Source organism: Passer montanus, unplaced genomic scaffold, assembly GCF_014805655.1.
Source record: "Passer montanus isolate IOZ18808 unplaced genomic scaffold, ASM1480565v1 scaffold2, whole genome shotgun sequence".
NCBI lineage: Eukaryota > Metazoa > Chordata > Aves > Passeriformes > Passeridae > Passer > Passer montanus.
This window is the reverse complement of record NW_024366591.1, coordinates 1,549,328-1,577,031: the sequence shown is the minus strand read 5'-3', so window position 1 is coordinate 1,577,031 and position 27,704 is coordinate 1,549,328. Positions and strand designations below refer to the sequence as shown.

General features: G+C 43.7%; 1 long non-coding RNA gene across 1 annotated transcript; it reads right to left on the bottom strand.

Moving 5' to 3' along the window:
* Positions 1-27,490, bottom strand: LOC120501436. The gene is made up of 3 exons (XR_005627289.1): positions 27,337-27,490; positions 5,623-5,785; positions 1-119 (listed from the first exon to the last, which is right to left on the bottom strand). It is a non-coding gene; the product is annotated as an uncharacterized LOC120501436 (long non-coding RNA).
* Between the last annotated feature and the right edge of the window lie 214 nt (positions 27,491-27,704).

The window sequence follows — 27,704 nt, the reverse complement described above, 5'->3', positions numbered from 1 at the left end:
CTTTTGTAGAGGAAGGTTCATCTTCAGAAGGCAGAACATTTTCCACATGTGTAGGTAAGGATCTGCATGAGCCACGGGACTACCAAACTTTGGATTATGTAAACCAATATTCAACTGTTCTGAAAAACAGGAAAGGCATGAAGACTAGAGAATGATTGCTGATAATTCAGTGAAGAGAAAATTAACGTGAAAGAAATTGAATGAATCATTTAAAACCTTTTTATCTTTTTTTTTTTTTTTTTTTTTTTTTTTTTGCCTGCTCATTCTTGACTGGCCATGTATAAATTGCTATAAAAATGATCAATCTGTGATATAAATGTAAATCAGGGAGAAATTTCTTAACTTAATCAAACTAACAAATGACACAAGAGCTTCCTCATTTCTCTAGGTTTTGTGCTACCACAGCTCCTCAGCTCAGCTGGGGAGGTGCCTGTGTGCATGCTGCAAGCATCCTCACTGCAGAGTACCTCAGTGGTCAAGAGCCAAACGCTGCGGTAGTGGGCAAATGCTAACACCAGTCAGAAACTCGAGAGCTTGTTTTCTGAGGCAGAATCTAATTCCTTGGCAATTCCCAAAGCTGTTGATTAGCTGCAGAGCAGGCAAAAATCGCTGGCTGGGCTGTAGGGGCAGAGCTCTCTGGGAAGGTCTCAGTGCTCTGCAGCAGGAACTTTGTGCACAGCACAGGAGCTGGCACAGCAGCAAAAATGGGTCACATCCTCCTGCCCTCTGGGGGCAGCCTGCAACCAGGATGTGGTTTCTTGTCTTCTGTGCGTGAGCAAACCTATTTGGTGTCTCTCCAAGCCTTCCCCTCGCTGAGGACTGGAGGATTTGCCCCAAAAGGAGCAGTGTTGACTGGCAGCTCCGCAGTGAGTTGTTCAGGTAGCATCCAGCAGCAGGTGGGATTTCTTGTACAGCGTGATCAGGAACACAGAAAAGGCTTAGCCCATGGACAAGGTGATGCCTTGCAGAGGGAACACCCTTTCCTGGCACCTTTCTTGGTGTTATTGATCAGCAGAAAGAAAGAAAGCTCTGATTAATTTTGTGGCCGACCTGTCACCAAAAAAAAAACAACCAAAAAAACAACAAACCAAAAAACGGGAGTAGTATTCTGCTCCAATTAATTAAACAAACTGATATGAATTCCGCACTTAAATCTCACTTTGCATATCCATAATCTCTGCACTACATTTTATGTATACTTTACCCTTGGGTAAAAATTTGTGAGCATATAAATGCTTTCTCATATAATCTTGCTAAAGCACGCTCTTCCCTATAAATATTCATACCACTGCCAAAACATTTGCAGGCTTTCCCCAAAGGTGAAATATGTGTAATGTACTTTGCCTTCTGGGTATAAATATTATCCAATACATTTTGGTTAATATGAATACACTAATTATTCTTGTAACCCTTTTTAAAAGGGTCATCCTCATGATGTGAATTTTTTAAAAATGTAATTACAGTAATTGGATACTTAATCTAATTAAAATTGGCTTTATCTTTAATGGGAATTTTTCTAAAGAGGCAGAATGACAATTGACTTTCTGATAATCACTGTTTTCTTTCAGCTAGAAGATGCATTTAGTACAGTAGGAACCAGAGAACATGGCCTTCTTACCACATGCCAGCCACCTTTAGGACCAGTTAAACTACAATTTTATCCATTACCAGGCAAAACTTCCACGTTACTTAGAAATAAAAGTTCTCAATGCTGAGTTGATTTCATTGTGGCTCAGGTAGAGATAATAATTTAGGGAGTATTTATGGTGCTGATTATGATGCAAGGCGTGCCTTAGAGAAGATGTTGCACAGGGGAAGGTGCCAGCTTCCCAAAGCTTGGCTCTGTTCAAGTATGAAGTCATGTACAGTGAGCTCCTCTGTCTTTGGGAGGTGCACCTGGATGGACCCCAGCATGCTTGGGGTGCATGCAAATTCTCACTGACATCAGCAGAACTCCAGACAATTTGGATTATTTCCTGGGTTTATAATTCAGATCAACATTTCTTTTATTTTGAGTCCCCACTGCATCTTTTACTGTGGGAAGCCAAGGAGAACAAGTTAGGAGTTGTATAGAAAAGAGTGGAGTAGTGGGTTCATGTCACTGCCTTCAGATACCTGTGACATAAACATTTATGTCTGCTATAAAGCTGCTGCACCTTTCAGGGCCTTTGCCTTACTGGAAGCCAGGCAAGAGAGAAAGGCCTTCAAGGAAAATCAATCAACTGTTTTGTAGGCTCAACTTGCCACTGGTGCATTCCCATATGTCTAAAGACAGACATATATTTCATAGAGAAATAAATCATTGTTTTCTAAGAAGGATAATCATCTACATCTACAAAGTATTTTTTAAAGAAATATTAGGAAAAAAAGAGATAGATTACATAGAATGGGCCAAATCATGAGCTAGTGCAAGGAGACACCCCTGATTTTGATATACCTGTATTTGACTGTCCTCAGTGTCTGCTGGGGGATGATCTGATTGCCAGAAGAGTCTTTGGGATTTTGTCCCTGCAGCCTGGTCTGTGCCAAAGTGAGACCAGACCACCCTGCAGGATGGCTGTGGCAGTTCTGATAGGAAATCTGTGCCAGTGTCTCTGTAAATGCTCTCTGTGCCTCTCCCATGGGCCTGGCTGTGCCTGGGGAATCACCTGGAGCTGACAGACCTGGAGCAGCAGCATCACATTTCCACAGGAATAGTTCTGTGTGCCCAGAGAGCTCCTGCTGAGCTCAGCCCTCTTGCAGGCAATCAGCTAACGAGCAAAGAGAGCAGGTTGTAATACTGTGCTGCTTTGGGTCAGGGTGAATTAATGTGTGTCTACTTCTGCTGAGCATGTGAGGTAGCAGTGACTGCAGAGCTGCTGAAGGAAAAGAGCGTGGAGGTGATGCTATGATTGAAACACTGTGTTTCAGAAACAACCTGTATGTGGAACACGTTAGCAAGGAGGCTTCTAAGAGAACCACTTATGTACTGCGAAAAAATCATAAATTTTGGAGTGAAATTAACACTGATTGAAAGAAGCATTTCAATTAAAAAACAGGTACCAGGAAAAGTTAATCATGAAATGAGTGCATAAGTTCAAAACAGCATCAGAAGTACCAAGGAAGCCTCAAGTTTTATCTAAGATCTGCAAGTGGTCTTAAACTTTAGCTTTCAGCTTATGAAAAAAATTTGACATATGAAGAAGTGTTGATGCTGAAAATATTGAAAAGCATGTCATTCCCCATCAGTTTGTTTTATCAGTGATATCTTTGTGTAATCTGGAAATTGGATAAAGTAATAAGGATATTATCTGCTAGCCTTCACTAAGCTTTAAGATTCCAGGTTGAAATTGGAACATGGAGGCAGTATTGAACTTTTCAGTGCACCTTTAGTGGCAAAACCCCAGTGCACTGGCAGGCAAGTGATCCTGTACCTGAGACACACAGACATGGCAGGTTCTGCTGCTATTACAGAAAGTGCATTTTTAGGCCTGGCAGTACTGCAGAAATGCTGTGGGAGGAGAGGAAAGGGAGCACTGTGGTGGCCAGCAGTGTGAGCTGCCATTTTTCCAGGCCTGAAGAACCTTCTGGTTGGTGCTTTTGTTTTGAGGCCATTATTAGCTACTCAATACTAAGAGAGCAGAGCTGAAAGCACAACGACTCGCTAGAAAATCTGAGTTCTTCAGAAATAAATATTTGGAGTGCCATAGGAATTCCTGTCCCTATTTACAAGGCCAGTTCAAGCTACACTTGCAGTAGCTTGTGACTGAGGAATCTTGGCAGATGCCAAGATCTGAATACTTAGAAAAACAGAAGCGATGTGGATTCACAATCTGTCTTGGGTAAAATCTCTGCACTGCTGATGTGGTCTCCAGATAGGCTTATTGTGAAACTAATATCAAACATTGCTCTGAGCATGAGAGAAAATTATTGCTGGCTGAAGGGAATAGATGTGTCCAGGGAGGGAAAAGAGTCTGCTGCCTCTCTTCTCTTTGCAGACATGCAAATGTTCCTCAACTATCAGCAGTGCAGTTGCAGGAAGACACTGCCAAGTAACCAACTTGACATCCATTTATCCTACTAAACCACAGGAAAAGTTTTTTTGCCTAAAAGAAAACTGCTCTTGTCTAAGAGAAAGATCTATGACAAGGTGTGACGTAAAAATCTTGCAGAGATCAGCTGTTTCTAGTAAAAGGAAGGCCAGACATGTCTTTTGCTTTGACCATAGTCAAAAAAGCAGTTGCCACTTTCCAAAATCCTGCTGTCCACAGGATTATTTCAGAGAGCAATTCAACACTATGCACAGTGAGAAATGAGCAGGACAATTGAGTGCTAGCAACTTCCTTTGCAGCAGCTTTGATATCCTACACGCATCACAGGCAGAGAAAACCATATCAGAACCCACAGCATTAGTGAAAGGCTGTGCAATTTTTGGATGCCTCTGAGGTCAGCATCCCTGCAGCATATGGAGCGTGGTGGGAGCAGGAGCTGTGCAGCTGGAGCTGTGTGTGGCTGGCTGACAGAGCAGCCTAAGTACCTGTATTCCAGCACAGTGAAGATGGGAATGGGCCCAGCTGGGTGTGGGTAATAAAACATGAATAGTTCACACATCGCTTCTGCCCAGCAGAGAGACAGCAATTGGAAGTGAAATTTGAGTAAAAAAAATCCACTTGGTTTTGAATGAAAATATCCTGAAAACAAGGCATGGAAAACCATAACATTTGAATAAGAAAACTAACCCAGCACCTAGAGACATGGGAATCATGCTTGGAGGTGAGGGAAATCTTTCAGCACAGCCAGAATCACTGCTTAGTAAGTTGGTAGGATGTTCAATGCTAATTATCACAGGGTGGCTCAGAAAAGGTCAAGAAAGCAGACAAAAAATCTACAATGCCATCTCTTTTCAGATGAAAGCTGCATTAGAAACCTCTTTACTGCTAAAATCCTGTGGTCAGAAAGCAGCTGTTCCTGGGTAACTGAATGCTGGGGGCATTAAGTAAAAGATCCTGCTAAATTCCTTGGTGGGCAACCCATTTTGTGTTTAGGGTTATGGTTTGTGAAGAAACACCAAACTGCTGGAGCACTTGGTCATTCCCACCATCTCCTTTTGATAGGAGTAGCCCACAACACTCCACACACCACATCCATTCTTGTTCCTCAGCAAAATCCTCTGATAACAAAGAGCTGTGCAGCCATTTCTGCACCAAAATCAGGCATCTCAGCAACACTTAAAGCCTCAAATTTAAGAGCTTGTTAGCTTTTGTACTTAACCTCTCTCTTGCTCTTGAGAAGTTTCTTTCAAGGTGAAAAATTGGGAGAACAATTTCAGTTTTTCCAGGAGATGGCAGTGCCACTACAGAAAATAGCTGAGTGGTTGAGCTGCTAAGGTGACTGTTCTGTAATTTGCCAGTTTAAAACTCATATATAACAAGTTTTGATTTTTTTTTTAAAAATAGATGATCAGATAATTATACTTCAATGACTGTCAAAAGCAATAATGATAGCACTCATTACAAGTTTAAAGTGTGTCTGAATTCCCAAGGGCTCACAACAAGCATTAATTCATCTGAATGGAAACAGGAGACATAATTGGGCAGTAACTCATTTCTATCACATATAGTATATGCTATAATTAATTTTCACCTCACGTTTTCACACTGGATGTTGAACTGGCCTCCTTACACCCATCTGCTCTGGCTGGGGCAAGTGCAGGTGTTGCAGGAGTTGCAGCATCAGGCACGTAGGCAGCAAACTCTGGATTCAATCCGAGGAAATGTGACAGCACATCTGGCAGCACCCAGCAAATCTGGATTATAAAGCAGGTGAATAAATGTATTGAAAATTAATAGGGAACAGAGCACTGCACCAGATGCAGTGGTATGCTAAGTACATTGCTAAATAGATTGCAATATGCTAACTAAACTGTCTAAAATATATTCTTGCTTTCATGAACTCTGTGAGCTGATGCCTTTAATTTTCAGGTTGAGCTTGATTTCTGATTATTTTTGTCACATCATATTTCAAGGATTTTGTATTATGATTACATGTGATTTACTAAAAATAACAGATCAATGAAAAGATGCAGAACTTACTGTGCTTCTCTTTCCATTCACTTATTATATTTTTCATAAGTCTTTCATTACAAAAAAAGGCCTCTATTCACACTAGAAAGGCTACCTACCAGTTCAGTGAGAAGAAGGCAAGCAAAGAGTTATTCTACACCCTGCTAACATATTCATATAAAACTCATCCAATTTTGTTAAGACCTTTTGTGGAGAATCAAAAGTTAGCTAAGATTGTATTGTAATTCCTCTTTCCTGACCTGAAAGTCACACAGCTGGATTCAAGTAGGCCAGAAATATGTGCTTTATAGAAGCACCTTGTGGCTGGGGCCTTTTTTGAAGCTCTGAAAGTTTATGCTGCTGACCCTGCCCCCCGTACCAACGACCGAGTCTCCAGAAGGACCTCACGGCAGAAGACAATTTGTCACAACTGTCAGACAGCTGGCAGAAGGAAAGATCCTCCTTGTTTCATCCATGTCAGCCCCTTCGTTTCCCTTGTAACAGGGCAAGAGTGGCACACTGCTCATTAGACCTGAGAGATTCCAGTTCTGTGGGACACATCAAAATTTAAATGCCCTGGAGGAAAATAATTTGCTGCTTGATCCAGCAGCACCTTTTGAAGTCGGTGTAAAAATGTTCATTAGCATCAATGAGATTCAGATTAGATCCCTGTTTCATAGTCAGCACTAATATAACATAATTGGCTGTTCAACATCATATTTTGCAAATCATAGGAATTCGTGGAAAGCCATGTCAACAGCAGTCTCATTTGTTAGAGCAGCAGCAGCAGCACATCCAAGCTTTTCACAGCCTGACAGGCACAAATGTTCCATCATTTGCATCCCTCCTCGGTGGTGCTGAACTAGGTCCCAGACTGTGTGGGGACACCACTTCACTGGTGGGTGCTCGTAGGAAGGACTGATAATTTGTGATAAAGGACATAACTAAGATACAGGAAGGAAATTAAGGCATGGCATAGCAACATTTTATAAGTGTAAATTTTAGATCTCATTGTTAATGATGATGGTGAAGTAGTGATGGTAGTGGTACTTTGCATTACATACATGACAATGGAAATTAATGTACATGGCAGTTAATCTCTCAATTATTTATCCCTTTTAATTTACTGCTTAGTCTTTACAAAAAAACCAAACCAAAACAAACACATAAATAAGGTATTTAAATGACGATTTTTCAAATATAACATTTCACATATTAAACTGTGCATCAGATGAGTAGGACAGGGTGACACCAAGAGCTAATCAAACAGGAGCTCAGGTCCTATGGCTGATAACTCTCATGTTAGGAAAACTGAAATTATCACTCATCCTGATTTCTGACCAACTAGTGGGTCCAGCAGCCTCATGTCATGACTCTGCACTGGCTGGGCAGGACTTGAAAAGTGCACTTTGGTAGAGCCACCTTGATTTATATCCACTCAGGATTTAATTCAGCTCTTTCAGTTCAGCATTTAGCACAAGCAATGCCAACACACGTGTCACAGACCGTGTTATTCAGAGATGTTGCTCTGTACATGTGAACAACAATGAGCACCAAACAGGCCAGGTCATTGTGGAGTGTGGGGCACCAAAACCAGCAGAAGGAGCACAGCAGGTTCCTGTCACGTATGAGAAAAGGCCAAGTGTGTCAGGGGTAGAGCATTTCTCATGCACACACCTGATAGCATGCAAATGTCTGTAAAACTCCAACCAGACCCTGGAAGAACACACCCTCCCAAAAAACCTGATGGAGCTGGAAGCAAGCTAAATGAATAAGACTGAGAGCATGTTCATAGTCATCTGTTGTCACCCAGGTAATTTTCAGAAGTAAAACCCTCTACCTTTGAAGGCACGTGCACCTCCCACATAAGCTTAAGTGCAACTTATTCTGGGGTGTGATTCAATGCCATCCCACTCATGCAAGAAATACATGTGCAGCCCAACTCCATGCAGCACATCCATCCCTCTGCAGCCCCTGGAAGGGTTAGTCACCAAAGGACAGGCAGATCAAAGAGCAGAACATTTACCAGGCTCTCAGGGGACCTCTTATTTCTGGGACAGTTACTCTCCATGTGTCTTTACTGAAGCCATTCAACCTCTCTTGTCTTTAATTCCTGGTTGGTTGGAACCTTCCAATTGCTACCAGGACTTCAGCTGTAGTCCCCATTTTATGTTTAAAGCTCGGTTGAAGCCTCTGAGCACACCACTATTGCTACTACTGACAGATGGTTCCAACAAGTGAGGAAAAGAAGGATGCCATGTGTGTGGCTTGTTTTAGAAAGTCCCATTCTCAGAAACTGAAGAAACACCCTCAAAGAGAGGCACTGGGGCTACAAACACACCAGGATGAAGGAAGATTTAAGGGCTTGGCAAAGAGGTAGAAGTGATAGGTTGTGATTTTTCAGTGATTGGCTGAGAAAACATTCAAGTTTAAATAATTTCTGGATGTGCAGCTGTAGGGACAGCTAATACAGAGTTCCCATTAAAATCTCTCAGGAGATCTTGCAAGATTAAATAAAATTAGACCAAAAGCCCAAATTCTGTCTGAAAATCAGGCATCATCCACTGAAATGAAGAAGCCCAGCCACATGGGCTGGCACTCACCCCACGTGTGTCTCCCTGCCTGGGCCCCCATCAGCACCTCCCTGCTCCCTCCAGGGCTGCTCCCAGCCCACTCTGGAGCTCATGGCTCTGCTGACACACACAATTACACATTGAAAAATGCCTGGAGAAAGGGCAGTTGGTTGATCCCACAAGGGCCAAGTCTGGATGTGCCTGATACTACTGCCACTGAAAAGCTGGAGGGCTGGGCACCTGTCTTTGGGGTAGGGATGGCTGTGAGGGGCTGTTTGGCTGGCACTGCTGGCTCACACAGCAGCGACAAATGTTGACAACGTGAAAAAATATAGGGAAAATAAATCAAAGAAAGTGAAAAAATCCCAGAGTTATTAATGGGTATGAGCTGATGGTGCAGGTTTGCCTTACTTTTTCCCGTTACATCCTTAGGCTGTGCAGCAGACTATCACATTGTGCCACAGCCTGTGATACAGCTCTGGCAACAAGGCTTTTCTCGTGATGGCAGACAGATCTCTGGTGGAGCTGCTGCTGAGCTGGGGGCAGGAGATCTGCAAGCCACAGCTTTGCAGTGTGCCCAGCTCATCTAACACACTGGCCAAAATTTTTATGCCAGTCATTACTGTTTGCATTTGGCAAACCCCAGCATTGCCAAGTACCTGCACCTGCAAATAATTCCCTGGGAATCGCTGGCTGCTGGTACAGCTTGGAGCTCAGCAGCCTCTCTGCTGGTCCATTAACTCTGGGAGATGTTTATTATGAAGCAAGAACTTATTCAACCAAATCTCACAACAAATAGAAAGCATAAGAAAAATATTAGGTCAGCACTTGGTAAAACAATAAAGAATTTGCTGTTTACCAGGGTAGGTCTCAGTGCTGTTTAAGTGGTTGCAGGAGGAGACCGGACTGCACAGCTACAAGGCACTGCTTTAAGCAGACTTTTCCTCTCTGATCCACAAGAATACTTCCATGGGAGTTGCTCACCTGTGCTTCAATCATTGGAAATGCAGAGCTAGGTCTCTTAAACCTTACCAAAACCCAGAGGGATTTAGGCTAAGGAGTCCTGTGTGTTTGAGGACATTCAGGCGCCTCAGTCTGTCTGACTGTCTGGGGTGTGGGATGCAGTGCCAGGCACAGATCCATCCTGCTGCACTGGCACACAGTCCAAGATGTGGTGCAGCTTCTCCAGGAGTGCATCCATACACATCCATCTTCAGAAAGGGACAGTTTATAGATCGAAACGGCGGATAATGGGAGGACGGTAATTTAAGTCAGAGTAGTTAATTGCACGTAAGGATTCCTACCAGCCTCTTAGTTTCCTAATTGCTAATATACTTAACACTGATTTTATCAATAGTCCATGATATATAAAATTACTTCATATCAGCTCATTAGTTAATTAATTATAGGAAGGACACACACATCAAAGCCAAATGTAGACTGAGGACCCAAACTTCTCCTTGAGCACAAGGAGCAGCTCTAGTGCAGTGCCAATTCCCTCTGTGTGTTTATTTTCCCAGAAATTTAGTCACAGCAATGCAATTTTGCAAAGGACAGGTAAGGAGGAGATGTGGCCACCACGCCAGGACCAGCCTGTCATCTCAGCTTTCTGAGACTTTACCTTTAGGAACAAAGAAGCTCCTGGGTAAACCACAGCTCAGAGCTGCAGTCAGCAGATCAATGGCTATGAGAAAGTACAGACTTAAAATTATATATATATATATATAATTTTAGCATTTTTTGAACCTCCTCCAAATAGCTGAATGAGTATGCTAAGAAATGGGATATAAAGTTAATTTTTCTATGAGAGTATCTCACTAAACCAACAGAGAAAAAAATATTAGTTATAATTAGACAAGCACTCTAAACTGTGTTCAATGACTGCCTTCTCTATGGCTGATTTCGGAGAGAGTGAAATATTGTACATTTTTCCTACATTACACAAAAATTGGGTGAACTTAATGTTTCTGACCACCCAACCCAATAAACAAAGCTATTTCAAGCCACCACATTCTACTTCTAAAGTAAGTCTAGAAAGGGACAGACAGCCATTAAACTGATGTGCAACAACCCTCTAAGTGATGGTCTGTCCACAACCTGGAGGTCATCCCACTCGTTTATGAGTAAGGATAGATAGGATTGTTCAGTAATTTGTGGGGTTTTTCCTTTTTCTTTCCTGGTCAAAGTGGAGCAGGAAAGGGAGGAAGGCTCCTGCTCCAATAAAGAGTTTTTATCACACAGCAATCTTCTCTTTAATTGTCCAGTAAGTCAAAATTTGATTAATTCTCTATTTTAAACATCAGAGCAAAATGATCACACTTTCTTCCCAACACTGGCAAATGAATGGTTTTAATTTCCTCACCTAGGATCTCTCCCTTTTATGGGGCTGGAGACCCCTCTGCCCAACCTATTCTCAGTCTTCTTCCCTTCAGCTTCTGCATGTGATATATATGTATATAAAGAAAATGTGAACAGCCAACTAAAGTGAACAATATGAATTTTAGATTTGCAGCCTTCCAATTTATTATTTACAGAGAAACCCAAACTCCAGTGGTGTTTGCTTCATGCTGATTATCCTTCTGGGGATTCCAAAAAAACCCAAACAAAAACAAACAAACAAACAAAAAAAAACCACAAAAAAAAATCCCCCAAAAAACCCAGTTGATTTTAGTTGATTTTTCTTTTACCCTAATTTCCACATTGCTTCTGTGCACACAGTCTGTATACCCCCTTACATGATTTTTTCCCTCCTGTTGAAGACCAAAGTGAGGGCTTTTTTCAGCCACAGACTCTTTACGAGCGCTTCGTTTGTCCCATTTCTCACCCCAGCCTACAGTTACCCCTCTGGTTTCATGTGCTGATTTATTGCTAAAGACTATATTTTCCATTAGGGGAGAAGAAGGGAGGGAGTACCAAACAAACTCCAGTGGCTGCATTCAAAGTGTAATGCTTCTTATCACAAATAATTTAAAAAATGCAAGAACCCCAATTTGCAGCTAGGAGGCCCACTTGAGGGATCAGTTAAAATTTACTCCTTTATACGCATGCCAACTTTGACTTCAAAAAGACTTTATTCCCAAGGATAAACAACCCAATATTTGTGTAATATAATTAAGTGAAGGCATCTTTAAATGTCATACCAGCTTGTGCCATGCTTTAAATTGTTATGCATCAACAGAATTTAACGAGATGGCCAAGGATCCTGCTTCCTGCGTGAATGCGATAAGGCACAAATACTGTATAGCTCTTTAATAGATTGCCAAAATAAAGCATTTTGTATGCAAATTATTCATGGAGTGGCAAAGCTAATATAGTGCCAAAATTACGCCCACTGGTCCCCTGCAATTAGTAGTTAAGTTGAAGTATCTTCAAACTGCAGAATTTCTTTCAGTGTCTCCCAATACTTGAAACATCTTTTCATTTATGAAAATAGGAAATAACAGCTTTTATTTTCTCTTTAAGGTTTAGGGTATGTGTGCTATAGCAGAGAAGTGGCAAGAGGGATCTAATCACAATAATTGCACATAGGCTACCCAGGAAATAAATATGAAAGTCCAGTGACTTGCAAGAAAGTTGAAGGAGAAAGAAAAAATTTGATTTCCCCCTCCCCAGCCCATACCCCTGAAATAAAGTCTGCGAACACTGTGAAGTGGGTCTCAAAAAAGCTAAGTGGAAAAACCAGAGCAGAACTGTAGTGAAATGACAAGCATTTACCAATAGCTGGGAACGGATTTTGGTGTGCTCCCAGGTACAGCACCTTCCCATCTCCTCATGGAATCTCCCTGTTCAAAACACACCTGCATTCTCCTGGTAGCACCAGGGGAAAATTTCTTGGGGTGCACCAGGCATAAGAGCTGCCACCATGAAAGGCCCACACCTGTAAACCTTTTAAGCTATAGCTTCACTGGCAAGAAATCACCTGAAATGTTCTTTTCTAGTAGGTTCAGGGATAAGCCATCCATAACCAGGAGTTTCTAGTTTCAGGTTAAGTACACAAATAACCAACAGCCACATCACTTGGGAAATACTTGCAAAACTAATTTTTTTCTGTAAAGTAATAATGTTCTGCCTTGAATATTGGTTACAGGAATCCTTTGTCAAAAACAGTAAAAAAAGAAAAAAAACAGGATTTCCCAGTCTCCACATTTTCAGTGAAAAATCTCTTTCCCTCTTTTTCTGCTCTCTAAGACACACATAGGGCTGGTGAGGGACCCATGGCAAGGGGAGAAAGCAGCATTGCTCCTTGATGGACAAGTTTTTTGAGAAACCTTAAACTGCAAAGTATCCAGGCTGTATTTACCCCCTTTGGTCACTTGCAGCAGCATGTGGAAATGCAGCTTGGTGAAGAAGTGGAGGGGCAGCTAGGTCCTGTAGATCAAGTCCCCATTCTGCAGAGGGAACTCCAGCTGTATTTTCCATTTACAACCTAATCATCAGAGTAGTGTGGTACATGCCAGGAGCCTGGGATGGTGATTTAAGGAGCCTGTGTCAAACTGCCTGGACCTAGATGGCCTTTCCATGCTAACCTGGAGGATTTACTGCCAGCTAAACAACAAATGTAATTTCACTCACAAACTGTTCCATGAAATGTTGTGGAATACCATAAACAACCGTATTCAGTCCAGTGAACTCCAAAAGCTGTAATCTACAGCACTCTCATAACCTGGGGGGCAGTGGGGACACCCAAAGCCACCGGACCCACTTCCATATTTTGATATTAAGAGAGGGAAAGGACAGCAGGCCTTACAGCAGAAAACTGCAGTCCCTTGGAAAAATAAATAAAAGCAGCCACCACCACCACTCATAACATGGATCTTGCATTTTGTCATTTTTTGTAGCAAGGCAGGTTTAAATGTGTCCTTTTTTATGGCGATGTGGGTTTTAATGTCCGCCCCGCCAAGGGGAGCGTTCCCACTGAGTCTCTGCTGGACAAGATTTGGCAGAAGGCACGGGGAGCACACTGCCCCAGCAATTCCATGTGTGCCTGGCCAGCAGCACCCCCAGTGCCATGGGGAGCACTTGCCAGATGCTATTGGTCAGGGTCCCACACTGACAACTTGTCATCGATTCCGCCGGAAAAAAAAATAAAAAAATTAAAAAATGGCAACCAATGAAAATCAATCTTCTGATGCTCCGCTGCCTTAAAGTTTGCTAGAGCAAACAAACAGCCCTAAACAATACAGCAGAACCCATATATCAATTACCCTAAATGCTCAAGCATTTTTACTTCACAGCCTGCAACATCCGACTGTGGTACCCGCGCCCGCTGCGCCGGGATGATAATGGTGCCGCATTGTTCCCGGGCGTCTGGCGGCCTGATAAGGGCTGCCTGTGCTTAGATGATAATGAAAGTGGGCAGGCTTAACATTGTGATTGGAAAATTTCTTGGGTCTCAGAAAAAGGTTCTATTAAGCCCACTGACCCCAATTGAATATTAATTAGCTAATTAACAGATTTATTGTTCCACGCAATTTCTGGAGAGGCGATTTTTTTTCAAGTGCCATTATTTTTTTAAATTATTTTTTGCATTGTGTATAATTGAATCTTTGCAGCTGCCAGCATCTTCTGCATTATTTGGCAAAAAAAAGAAAGAAAAAGCACTTATAGCTTTCCTTTTTTTTTTTTGAGACCCAAATGTTTCCAATCGCTTTAGCGAGTGTTTGGGGGTGGGGGAGCGAGGGAGGGGGAAAGACACAGCTGATTTATGTTACGTTCTACAGATTTATTTATTCTTAAAAGCTTAACTTAAAAATGTCCACACTTTTTTTTTTTCTATTATGATTCACTGGTCTGTCTTTTAGCCTGAGGTTACCACACAGTGCACTGTTATTCCCAAGGAAGACACTGAGGTCTATGCCCTGCCTTTCATACACATCCTTTTAGGCACTAAACATCTTTCCTCAGCTCTTACCTGTTTGTTCCTGCTCTTTTCTGCCATGCAGATATTTTCTGCCCTGCTGGGGAGGGCAGGGGGCTTGGGCCAGCCTGGCTCTGCCCTTCCTACAGGAGGGCCCTTTCCATGGACCACATGGTTCCACATTTTTTGCAAAGTATTTTCCTAAATACTGAATTATTGGTGAAGAGAGGAGAGGTGATATTTTACCATATGGATGATTTCTGACCGTTTCAAAGAAGTTTATTTGGCACAGACTGCTCCAAGAGCTTCACATGGCAGTGAGCAGGGGCCCACAGTGATCTGTCACATGAAGCTGTTTGTTGGGGTAGGGGGTTGTTGCAAATTTCTTATAAATCATTTACTGCATCATATCTTTTTCTAAAGGAGAAAGACTTTAAAATAAACCCATGGTATTTTTGCTGTTCAAAGACACTAACACAAGCACTTTTTGAAGTTTCAGCATTAAAAATCCGGACATTTTTATAATATTACAAGCTGTAGTAGAAAATGTCAACAGAGAATAGCATTATCCTGTTAAAAGTAGAAAAGACAGGAATAATCTTGCATTACAGAATAGAGAACTCAATTTATATGGTGCAAGAGGGCGTACAGATCTCTTCAGTCCACATGCCTGGACTTTGGGCTACTTCTGATGTCCAAACACAGGATTTGCAAAATCTGCTGTGGCAAATGTGGTTCAAAACCTAGACCTGGATCTTCTAACAGTGTCTTCTTTTAGGGCCTTCCAAGACCATCAAGACAACAATATGTTATAGTTTAAAACTGTAAGAAGTGACACCCTGATGGGACATGTGAAAGACTCTTAGGCACTTACAGAAATTAAACTACATTTGCCTCATGCCCCACAGACAGAAGACAATACAAGAGAGACAAGTTTATACCTGCCACAGCTACAGGGTGATGCGAGGATGAGAGCTTACAGATAGTTCCTCCTTGATTTCTTTCTCAGACTGATGGTTTTTCTGTTATTTTTCTTTCTTTCTTTTAAATAAAACTGCCAGTGTTCAATGAAATAATTGATTCGTAGCTTTTAAGCAATTCATGTTTCTACAGCTCACAGTCATGTTTAGAAACCTGTGAAACAAGTCCTTGATAACTCAAGACACTTTTTGGATCCACAGAAATGCTGCCAGATTAAATGAGTGAAAATACACCCAGTGTCTTGACTGCTGCAGGTGACACCAGTGCAGATTATGGGCTATACTTGCACAGCAACATAAAACCCAGTTTGTTGTTCCTGAGGGGGGACTGACACTTTCACTCAATGTCCAGAACTAAGTTGTATGACCCAGAAGACAACAAGCCAGCAGAGGCAGCTCTGGGCCCTGCCTAAATTTGGATCCAGCCAACAGTTCACCCAGTCACGGTGAGAAGTGCAGGTGTTGGGGTGCTCTTGTCCACTGCTGAGATAACTGAACTGAAATATCAAATCACAGAATTGTTAGGGTTAGAAGAGACCCCGGGAGATCATCCAGGCCGAGCCCCCTGCCAAGGCAGGGTCACCTCCAGCAGGTGACACAGGATCACAGTCAGGTGGGTTTGAATGTCTCCAGAGATGGAGGTTCTGTGATCTCCCTGGGCAGCCCTTCCAGTGCTCTGACACCCTCAGTGTAAAGAAGTTTATCCCTATGTTGAGGTGGAACTTCTTTTATTTCAGTTTATGGCCATCTCTCCTCATCCTATCCCTGAACACCACTGAAAAGTGTCTGGCACCATCCTCTTAGCCTGCCTTTGAGATATTTTGTGCACTTTAAAGATCGCCTCTCAGCCTTCTCTCCTCCAAACTAAACAGTCCCACAGTCTCCTCACTCAAAAGATGCTCCAGACCCCTCATCATCTTTGTGGCCTCTGCTGGACCCTCTCCAGTGGCTCCTTGTCTCTCTTGTACAGAGGAGCCCAGAACTGGACACAGCACTCCAGTGGCCTCAGTGGGGCTGACTGGAAGGGCAGGATTAGCTCTCTCAACCTGCTGGCCAACTCTTCCCAGGGTCCCATTGGCCCTCCTGGCAATGAGGACACACTGCTGGCTCAGGGACAGCTCATGACCACCCAGACTCCCAGGTCCTTCTCCACAGAGCTGCTCTCCAGCAGGTCACCCCCAGCCCATGATGGTACTTGGGGTCATTCCCCTCCAGGCCAGGACCCTGTTGAACCTCATCAAGCTTCCCTCTGGCCTAGACGAATCACGACATTTTCATAAAGTGCTGTTGACCCAAACTTGTTTTTATTCAGATTTCTCTGCCTTTTACCCAATCCTGAAGTATGCTAGTCAGGGAGGTGGTGTTCAAACCACATGATCATTTACTTTAAAATGTTAGATGAAATACTACTGGGGCTCCAAATAAAAACACCACAAAATGGGATTTCTAGTTAAGCATAAAAACACAAGGACTAGGGAAAAAGAAACATAAAGCTTGCACTAGGCTTATGGAGATGCATGAACTGTGCCAGCAAAGAGCCTGGACAAGACTCATCAAAAGGTTGGTTGATACTATTTCGTATTGACTTTGACCTTCTACTCTAATGTAATTACTAGGAACAATTTAAATAACTTTCCTCTTTTTTTTTTGTTCCCAGAGGAAAAAAAAAAAACATTTTCTATTGCTTAAAACTGGAAAACAAAATGTTTGATTGAGGTCATCTTGACATCCATTAGTGTGATAAATGAAGTGGAATTCAAGGCTGCTCCATTATCAAGGTTCATTTTCGTTGTTCAGATCTGGTTTCCCCCTCCCCTCTCCCTTCTTTTTTTTTTTTAAAAACAACATGGCCTCAGACTCAAGGCTGATTACAATAATTACATTTTCTCCCCATAATAGTACAAATGATTCAAGGAGTTATTCAGAATGTTTCAATGTCAGCACTTAGATAAATGCTCCTTCTTTCCCAGGGATTGCATTTTTTATGCAGAATGTTAGTTAGCAGCAGCAATAACGGTGTAGTTGTCAGAAAACCGTGAATTTACGTGCCCAGTAACTATATTCACAATTGTTTGGTACTCGGCCTGGCAACGAGGCTGAATGGGACACCAGATAATTTATAACTGCTCCCCAATACAAGAAGAACAATTATATTGTGTGCAGTATAAAATGGCCATTATTTAGCTCAATTTTTAAAAATTATTTGAACAAAATGCCTATCCTTTGCAGGGCTATTTTCTTCTTGGATCTAATTAGATACCCGAGGAATACAGGATATATAAATTTTAGCCAGCAAATATATTTATAGAATTTTAATTTGCTTCTTGTATACCTCTGCCATAAACTTTGTAAGCCTTCCTTGGGAGGTTTTTAATCTTAAAAAAAAAAAAAAAAGGCAAAAAACCCAAGAGCTGTACAAAAAGTAGCTGCTGTTTTTCTGATGAGCAGCAAGACGCTGGCTGTACATTTCTCCTCTCGCACCATAAAATTACTGCTGTTTTATGAGAACAAGTTTGTTTCTGTGGACTTGACAGATTGCAGCTCCCGGTAGGGAGGAGCCGGGCAGAGCTTTGGAGGGGCCTCAAGCAGGTTGGGATCCATGGGACTTCCTAGCACTTGAGCTGGAGTTTCCATCCCCAGCCTCCACCCCCTGCCCTGAGCCTCCCCTTGGTGGTTGTGATGAGCAGGTCAGATTGCTGTGGAAGGAACCTCTCAGGCAAAATGCTCCATGTAGCTGTTCTGACATCTCACAGAAGAGGAAACAGCCCCCAAAACAGTTTGTAAGCTCCTGACTGCAAAGATCAAAACTCCCCTTTTCACATGGGAAAAGACAAGGGGTAATGGCTACGAGTTACTCCTGGGGATATTCCAGATAGACACAAGAGGAAATATTTTCACAGTGAGCACAATCAGCCTTTGGAATAATCTCCACAGGGAAATGGTAGATTCTCAGACACTTCTAAGATTCAGCTAGGCCTTTTTTTTTCAAGTCATGCTTTTGCCAAGAAAGATTGGACCAGATGATCCTTGGGGTCCCTTCTTCTTATGATCTTATGAGTGTGTGACTGCCCACCTTCCTCTGAAGGTGGCAGGGGCAGCGAGGCTCCACAGCACTCAAAACACCTGGCTCTGGTACCCATGCAAAACATGGAAAATTTGGTCTTTATGCTAAAATTTATTTCCATTCACAAGGGTGGCCACTTTTCCTTACTTTGCTCTAAAGTATTTCAGGGATGAACAAAATGCATGATGAGTAGGGACTGGAGGAAAGTCAAGCTTAGCCAGTCTCTGTATAATTTGTACCTAAATAGGAATTCAGGTGGAGAAGGGACAGAAAGATGTCAGAAAGCTCAGGTTTGTTAATAACTGGGCCCAGTTTAAGACACCATCGAAACTTAAATTTCACCAATTTTGAAAGGAAATTATCCATGCTATTACCATGATGGTCATTCAGTCAAAGTCTAAAATTAGGCTTTCTCCTGAATGAAACCTTAAAATATCTGACATATATTAATCTAATCCAGCTGTCTGGGAGTTGATGTCACCCATCATTGGAGAGCCAGGTCACAAAACATTGCATTAACCCCTGCCTTGGGAAGGAGATCTTTCCTGGAATTGCATCTGCATCCATCTAACTAGAGCAAATCCAGTCATATGTCTTGCAATGGAAAAAAAAAACCAAACAGTCAAGGGAGACCAGGAAGGCAGCAGGCAGGGGAAGGGCTGCAGTGGTGTCCTGCCAGCATTTCAGCTGCCACAGCTCCCACCTGCCCTTGCCTTCTCAGAGTCCAAGGGTATGGATGCAGGAGAGAGCTGGGATGAGAGGCTGTGCTGAGTGCAATTAATTTATATCTCCATTTAAATAAAACCCTCTCATAGACGCAGCCTGGGAGGAGGCAGCGCCACTTGGCAAACAAAATTGTATTAAGTGCACTCCACTAGAAATGTTTATACTTTGTCCCTGAGAAATGTTTATGCTGGAGTACAGTATTTAACTTATCAATTTGAAAGTGAATGACGAGGAGTACAGAGGTTTTCTTCTTTCAGAAGCATTTGTTAAGTGCCTTTCATTCGTGGCAGCTCCAAAGTCAGGGTAAATCGTCTTTGCCTGGAGGAGTCTGCAGTGACCACAGCCATGCTGAGTGTGCCTGTGGGGGCACTCCAGCAAATGCACACACAAAAAATGAATGAAGGTTTGGGGAAATGTCTTCCTTTATGATTAAATTCCTTTCTTCTCACCTTCTCCTGGTGCTGACTTGCCTCAGGAGCCCAAAATTATCTTAGAGCAACTGGACCAGGGCTTAAAAGAGAAGACCGTACCCATAAGCATGAATTTCTTCCCATTGAGCAAACCAGTGCCTCCAAGTTTTGATCAGGGGCCAGCAGCCAGATGATTCCATCACCTGCAATACTCTGCCTTTTTCTAGGGAACCTGCCTCCTAACACCTGGGTGCATGAGGAGCGTGCACACAAGGAAGTGCTTGAGTCCACACTCCTGTTTGCTGCTAACTTAGATTCCTCACTGGAGAGTCTGCAGGCTTCCTGAGAGGAATGTCTTGTCAGAGTTCTAAAGGCATTCTGGAAAGGCAATGCAGTGGTGCAGAAGATACAGTTTTCTGTAGAAAAGGATTCCTAATTAAATGTTGTGTTCTGCAGAAGGACAGTGCAGAAGTTGTGCACATTGGGCATCTTCAGGAGTCTCAAAACCAGGATTGTCTTGTCCTTCTCCAGCAGCTAGCAGCTCTTTCTCCCACCACACCCCAAATCGCCACAAAAGACTGTGCTGCCATCCCCAGTTGTTTTTGCTTGGTGCAGTGTGGGAAAGATCAACTAGAGTGGGGGGAAATAAATGTGGGGAAAAAAAAAAAAAAAAAAAGGAGCAGGAGGGGAAGGAGGATTGCTCACTCTAACCATCATCCATAACATGGTATTTGATCTTTACATGAGGCTCCGAGGGAGGCAAACAGGCAGTGGAGGTCTGAATCCAGGAATAACAATGTGCACTTAATAGTTCTCACTGCATGATGGAGTGTGTGACACTGACATTTTACCAATGTATCTTCAGAGGTTAATGGGGGAAAACCTGCCTGGAGCTGACAGCCCAGGACCTGCCAAATGGGAACTGGTTCTTTCTGTGAGGAGAAGAGACCCCAAAGAGGAAATAAGAGGACACAGAACAAACCACCTTGTGTAACTACATGATATTTCAGTGGCCAACTATAAAGAGAAAAGGGACCTGGTGCCAGAGCGGAGGCAATGAGGGGAATTCAGCAGCTTGTGGACAAGGAGTAGGAAGAGAAGAAGAGCCACAGGTCCTCATGACAGTCTCAGCATTGAACATAACATCAAACAGGCTCTTCATTGTTTCCCTAATGTATCTGTCCCTGATATTTTGTCCCTGTTCCAAAGATTTGCTCTAGAACGTACATGACCTGGATGCCTGAATCAGCTCAGAATCAGCAGCATTGTGATAACAATAATAGTAATTATAATAATAATCATAATTTTAAAAAGCATTCATGCAGAGTGGGAGAAGTAAGCATGACTTCTGAGAATCCCAGAAAACTCTGCAACTCTTGGGTACAAGCACTAAATGAGGTTTAAAAGCTTGCCGCCCTCTCCAGTCCATATGTCAAGACCAGAAGTGGTTGTGGAAGATTGAAGGAGAATAATTTGAAAGGAAGGGGTATAATTTTTCAAATTCTGGGAAACTCATCACTTTGCTTTGGATGGGAACTAGTAGCAAAAATAGCTGGTAGTGATGAACAGGTTTTAAGTGGCACCTGCTCCAAAAGTGCTTTGTATTATGCAGAAACAGAAAATAATTATAATTTAAAAAGATATTTTGCCTTCCCTATGGTTCATTTGGTCTCCTCTCAGCAAATAAATGAGATAAACAAAAAGAAAAACTCTCTGAGAAAAGATGCAACATGTGTCCCTGCTGAGGGGGACAGAGCTGCTGCCTTTGGCACATCTTGGTCCACAGGTTGCACTTTTTTCCCCCCAGCTTATTTTAGGAAAGCTGCACTTCATTGCTAAGAATAGCATTCTTCATCAACAGGTACAAGCCTTGAACTACAGGAAAAGTTGTCTCCTGCTAATGGCAAGTGTTCTCAGGGATGAGAAATCCTGATCAAAAGCTCATGTGACAAATCATGCAATTATTTCTGACTCTGACACGCGGTGAGCTGCGGACATGGCATCAAATCTCATTCCAATGTGCTGGAGGGGCTTCACTGGCAGCCCTCAGGGCTTTCCAGAGCAGTGAATGCCCCACACACCTCAAGATCCATCCTGTTCCTAGCCATGGCTGCCTGTGGCATGACCTGACCCAGCCTGGTCCAGCCTCCTTTTCTGTTTGGACCAAGACACCAAGTGCCCAAAGCAGGCGTGTGGCTGAGGTCAGGGTGCCTGGGTCTCTTCCCAAATGGTTCCCAGCCATTTGTGGCTTCTCCCCAGTGGTTCCTGTGTGGCCACTGGTTTCATATCAGCCATCCTGTGGCTGACAAAGCCATCACCCTGCACACAAAAAGCGCCAGACCCCAAAGACAGGCTTCTCTCCAAGGGACCAGCACATCTCCTAAACGTGGGGTGGGATGTGTGGCCTTGGTGCCTGCAGCATTCCCGGGAAGCATCAGTGCCACTGCTCCCCCAGAGCAGCAGAGAAGTCAGGAGGCTAAACGTGGGGTGGGATGTGTGGCCTTGGTGTCTGCAGCATTCCCGGGAAGCATCAGTGCCACTAAACCCCAGAGCAGCAGAGAAGTCAGGAGAACATGGAGCACTGCCCAGCCTGCCCCAAGGAGAGGAGGGAGCTCCTTTATAAACCCTGCCTGCTCTGGAGCCGGGTCCCTCCCGTTACCCAGAGCCGAGATTTATACGGCAGGAGACGGGGGAGCGCAAGCACACGGGCTGGAGCAACTGGATACCCTCAGATTTATACTCCATTTGGGATGATAATGAGGTGGTTAATACAGAAATACAAGACAGCAATAAACCACTGACTTTTATAGATCTCAGTGTGAATCTGAATCATCATTTGGTGAGCAGGAGATGGGTGATATACAGCAGCCTGTCCCGCCTCGCTCCTCGCGGCTCCCTGGGAGAGCAGCAGCACAGGGGAGCACCGAGGCTGATAAATCCTGCCTGCCTGTGCAGGAACAGTGTCCCTGGGATGGGATTTGCTAATGGAATATGGACCAACTAATCTCAATTAAAAGCATGTTCTTGTTGCATCGAGACCCCTTTTCCTCTGCTCAAGTTGTGCTCATTTTAAAACCCTTAGATTTCATTAGAAACGCACGCTGGCAGCTGAAGGCAGATTGTGTTGCTTCCTTTAGTAAAGGGACTAAAAATTCCTTGGTTTCTGATGGGCAAGGAACATTAACTACCACTAAATAATCTACTTTCATGACACATAAAGTCATCTAAACTTCCGTCAACCTGTTTATAACTTTGAGAAAAAAAAATCACAAAACTATGAAACATGCCTCAAAGTTCACAGGAGCTAAAAAAACCAAAATAAAACAGCAACTTGACAAATTAATGGCTTGAAAGGCCCCTTTGCCTTACAATACGACATCTCCTTACAGCTGCCCCCAAAGCACAGACACTGGAGGCTGGACAAATGTTGTGGGCAGGCGCACAGCCCTGGGTGCTCAGTGGTGCTGCTGCAGGACACCTCTTGCAACTGTGCCCTTGGCTGCTCCTGCTGACCCTGGTTTTTGCTTGGAATTCTTTTCTCTCATGGACCAGGAAAGCCAAAAAATCTCATAGAAATACCTTCCAAAGTAAAACAGGGACTTTAGGCTATCTGGCTTTAACAGCCTGACTGCTGAGAGCAAACACTGTCAGCAGCTCCCAGCAGCAGGGCCATAAAAAACATGAGCAGCTTCCCAAAGTATTTCTCTTTGTGCATGCAGGTACTTTTCTGTGAGAGAGACTTAGAAGCTGGAGTGATATTTCATTAAGGGAGCTGGAGCTAATCCTTCCCATCCCCATTCTTCTCAGAGACAGCACAGGCAGGCAGGGCTGGGCAGAAGGGTTTCTGCTACCTCCACACCCCAAACCCATCAGGAATGGAATACAGAAGGATTTTATTTATTTATATATGATGAAAAAAACACAAAGTTAGAGGAAATGATCCGGAAATGCTGAATAATAAATGAAGGACTGAAGTGATCTACCCCTACTTTATGTAGTGGCATAGATATAAAAAAACCCAGGGCTTTATTATTATTATTTTTATTGAGAAACCTTTTTCTTCCCAAGAAAATTGTTTATGTAGAATGTACCAAAAAGCTTCAATTTTTGTTTATATATCCATATATATTATGTGAGTGGTGGTAATTTGAAGCCCTCCAAACAATCACTTGTAAATTACAGCCTTTCTAAGCAGCAATATATATCCACAAATCAGTCCCAGGACACTGAAGCTATATATGAAAAGGTCAATTTATGTTACTCCAGGCAGAGAAAAAAAAAAAATTGCTCGGTTTTATATAAAAAGAAAATTTCTTATTAATATGTACAGTTAATTGGATAATAAAAAAGAAGACCTGGGCTGACTAGAAAGTTGATCTAGTGAACTCCTGAGCAGTGTAATTTACCAGGGCAGCCACCACACTGCAGGTACAGGTTTACCTGCTGCACAGCCCCAGGTGTGGCTCCTGTACCCCCCACACACACCCTGGGAATGCTCCTGTGGCACTGGAGGTGGTCTGCAGCACAGCAGTGGTGTGCTCTGCAAGAAATCCCTGGAAAACTCAGGGCAGAGCCAACAATGTGAGAGGAGCTGGAGCAGAATGCTGTAGGACCAGACCCCTGACCCCAAATTCCACCTCTTACATCTGCAGCAGGCAGCCCTGGAGCCTCCTCCTCTCTCAGACCATCTCCAGCCACGGGGACGGGGCAGTGGTTTGAGCTTTTGCTAATGGGGATAAAACCTGAGCTTATTTTATTTTCGTGGGGTAGCCAGCCATAACCCCATAGCCAAGCAGGTGCTGCCCACCACACCTTGCTGCTGAAAAAGCCCCTGCCAAGTCATCCCCTTGGGACCCTGATCTGGGACATGGATGGGCAGGGTTAACTTTGGCCAGATGAGCCCTGCCAGTGGTCTGTGTGCGAGGAAAGACAACAAAGGTTCAAAGCAAGGTGTGTTTGTACCTGCAACTTTCTCACAGCCTTTATCTCCTGCTGTAAATGCAATGTTTGGGGTAGCTGAAGGAGGAAAGCTACCACAGTGCTGCTTGATCCTGTTATCAGCCATAAGTTGAGTTTCCAGGATCCTGAGCCTCACCACTTGTAAGAGCAGAGTCCAGATCATACACACACTTATTTTAAAATATGCTTTTCCTCAAAGCAAGACTTTAGGAGAAGCTGCTCACAAAGCCAGCAAATGACATCAACCAAAGGTTCCATTCATCAAGTGGCTTCTTAAGTGGCAGGAGTACTTTATAGAGGCCAAAGCATCTATTTGCTGCACCTTTTCCTTCCATAAATTGTACTCTTGGCATCCTCAGCGGAGCACCACTGGAAATATGAAAGAAAACTAACTGTTGTAGTGGGTCAAACATAAGAAAATAAAAATTACTAGAAAAAATGCATCCAGAGCACTTTCTCAAACACTCAGATGAGTTTAAACAGATGAGTTTAAATGAGCAGCCCTGCTTAGAGGGCTTTTGTCTTCACCTTCCATCAGTGCACAAGCTTTGCCTACAGAGCCTTTTTTTTAGGTGAATATTAATCCTGTCCATACCAGTCTTGGCTTTTGCCATATTTTCAGGGAATTATGACATTTCTAGGAAATTGTCCTGGCTGTGCAGAGGGAGAGTGCTGGGCTACTCTGGCGGTGCCAGAGAGGCAATTGGTGTGAGCCATTGCAGCTGGCCAGCACAGACAGCACACTCACACACCCCAAACCAAAAGGGGAAAAAAAACCCAAACTCCGTTAATTCTGAGTACCAACAGTCTCAGGAAGAGCACAGCCCCTTTGCAGATATTCAAAAATAGGAGTTGTGCTTGTTGAAGGAATTATTCACTGTGAGTTATTTGCTCTGCTAATAAGCTGCTTTCCCTCCACGTGCTTGCAGGAGGTGAGAGCCTCCTTGCTCTGCAAAGTCACCAGAATCACCCCAAAATCCCAACAGCACTGGGATGAGAAGGCATCATCCACACAGAGGGCAAAAGCAACTGGATATTCGTGGGAGAGAGGCCCCTCTGCCAGAGCCAGGGCTTGCTGTCACAGCACAGGGATGCTGTCCTGGAGCAGCGCCGGAGCCACCTGCTGCCGCAGTGCAGGGAACCTGGGAGAGCCTGTGCTGGGACACACGGACACAGGGGCAGGGGGTGATGCACAGAAATCACCACAACGTCATTGCCTGCAGTACCCCCGGGCCAGGATGGGGCTACAGGGCACCCCCTGCAAGGGTGGGTGCACCCTGTGAGCTGTTCTCCCCCAAAACTGCCCAGTGAGGACCTGCACAAGCCTCGTGCACACTGCTGGCCAAAATCAGAGCAGAGCTGATGTGTTCTATCTTGGGGAAATTACACCCGCCTCCCAAAAAAGGGCTCTCCCTGCTGTAGCATGGGGACATCAAATGCCATCAGGATTGAAAGGCTTCAGTAATTCAAAGGTTTTTGATCTTGGAATAAGAACTTTGCCTAGTGCCACTTGGAGCAGGCTTTGATTAAAGGGTATTTTGCTAATTGATGTTTAAAAGGAGGGAGGATATTTTGGGTAGTTTTTTTGCCTTTTTAAGAAGGGTTTAGTGCTTGTGCTATGCTCAAGCTGCCAGAGCAGTGTGACACTGCTGGGCATCACTGCAGCCTGGCAAGGGCCGAGCTCCTGGCCATTAATTGCCGGATGGCTCGATGTCCTCCAGCTCCTTCCCCCCTTCCAGCTCCAGACATTGATGAATTCTAAGCTAAAAGACCAACTGAATTTATTATCTTCCATTAGTCTAATACAATACAATTTATTTTTAAACAGCTTCGCTCATGCAAAAGCATCCCAAAATGATTCACAGCAGATGACAGGCTCTGCATGCAAATCCAGGCAGTTTATATCCTCCTGCATGAGTTGTCCCACTGGCTGGACCACAACCAGGAGGATTTAATTATCCACAAAATGGCAGCATTGTGCTTTGTCCCACCGAATGTACAATCAAAACAAGGTAAATATGGGAAACAACACATATAGGCAGGGCAAGGGGAGAGACAAAAGTAGATTAAAATATGAAAGAAAGGTTGAGAAAAAACACACTGCAAAAAAGATGCTCCATAATTTGGGAGGCGAGGGAGAAGCAGAAGGAGCAAGGAAGGGAACTGTTTGGAAACCAGTGGCACAGAAAGTGGAAGCTACTATAGAAGAGCAGGGAGATGACCTAGGACTCAGAAGGTGAGACAAATACAGTACCTTGACAGGCAGCAAATTTATTTGCATAATTTCAGGATCTAGCCCAGTGCCATTTCTACAAACAAACAACCAGCATTTTCCAGAAAACACTTACAGAAGTTTTTTTGACCAAGCCTCTCCCCTAAGTTGTGGTCAGGACAGATTTACTCAAATGACAGAGGGGAAAAACTCTCAGCACGACAGCCTGACTCAGCCTCTCTCCCAAAACCCAGCAGGAGGGGGTGGGAGTTTTGTGACCAAACAGGGCATCATTCCCCCCCTTGGCAGACCTGTTCTCCAGCCAAGGGGACGTGACTTAACCAGTGATTTGACATTCCTTAGGTACTACTGCAACTCCTAGCAAGGAGCCAGAACAACACAGCACCAGCACATACCATGTCTGCATCACAAGGCTCACTCCCTTGCCCAAGATATGCAGACACATCCTACACTTTCTCCACCCCAAAGAAAGGCTCAGAAAAAGCCCACTGACCTGTTCCAAGGTGAGACTTGCAGCATCTCAGCCCAAACCAACTTCCACCACCACCTGCAGAAGGTGTAGCCCTGATCATCTTCCTGCAAACCACCTGCAGCTGCTCCAGCACAGCCCCCTGGGACAGTTAAAGGGACAGAGGAAGGCCACAGCAGCGTGTCAGAAACCTGCAGGGTGTACCTCAGCATTCCTGGCTGAACTTGGAGCAGCAGGGAGGAGCAGCATCACTGCCCAGTACCTCAGCATTCCTGGCTGAACTTGGAGAAGCAAGGCCTGCAGGAAGCACAGGAGGAGCAGCATCACTGCCCGTGTGCAATGCAGCCATGGGGAAGCAGGAATCATTGTTTGTGCAGTGTATGACAACTGCA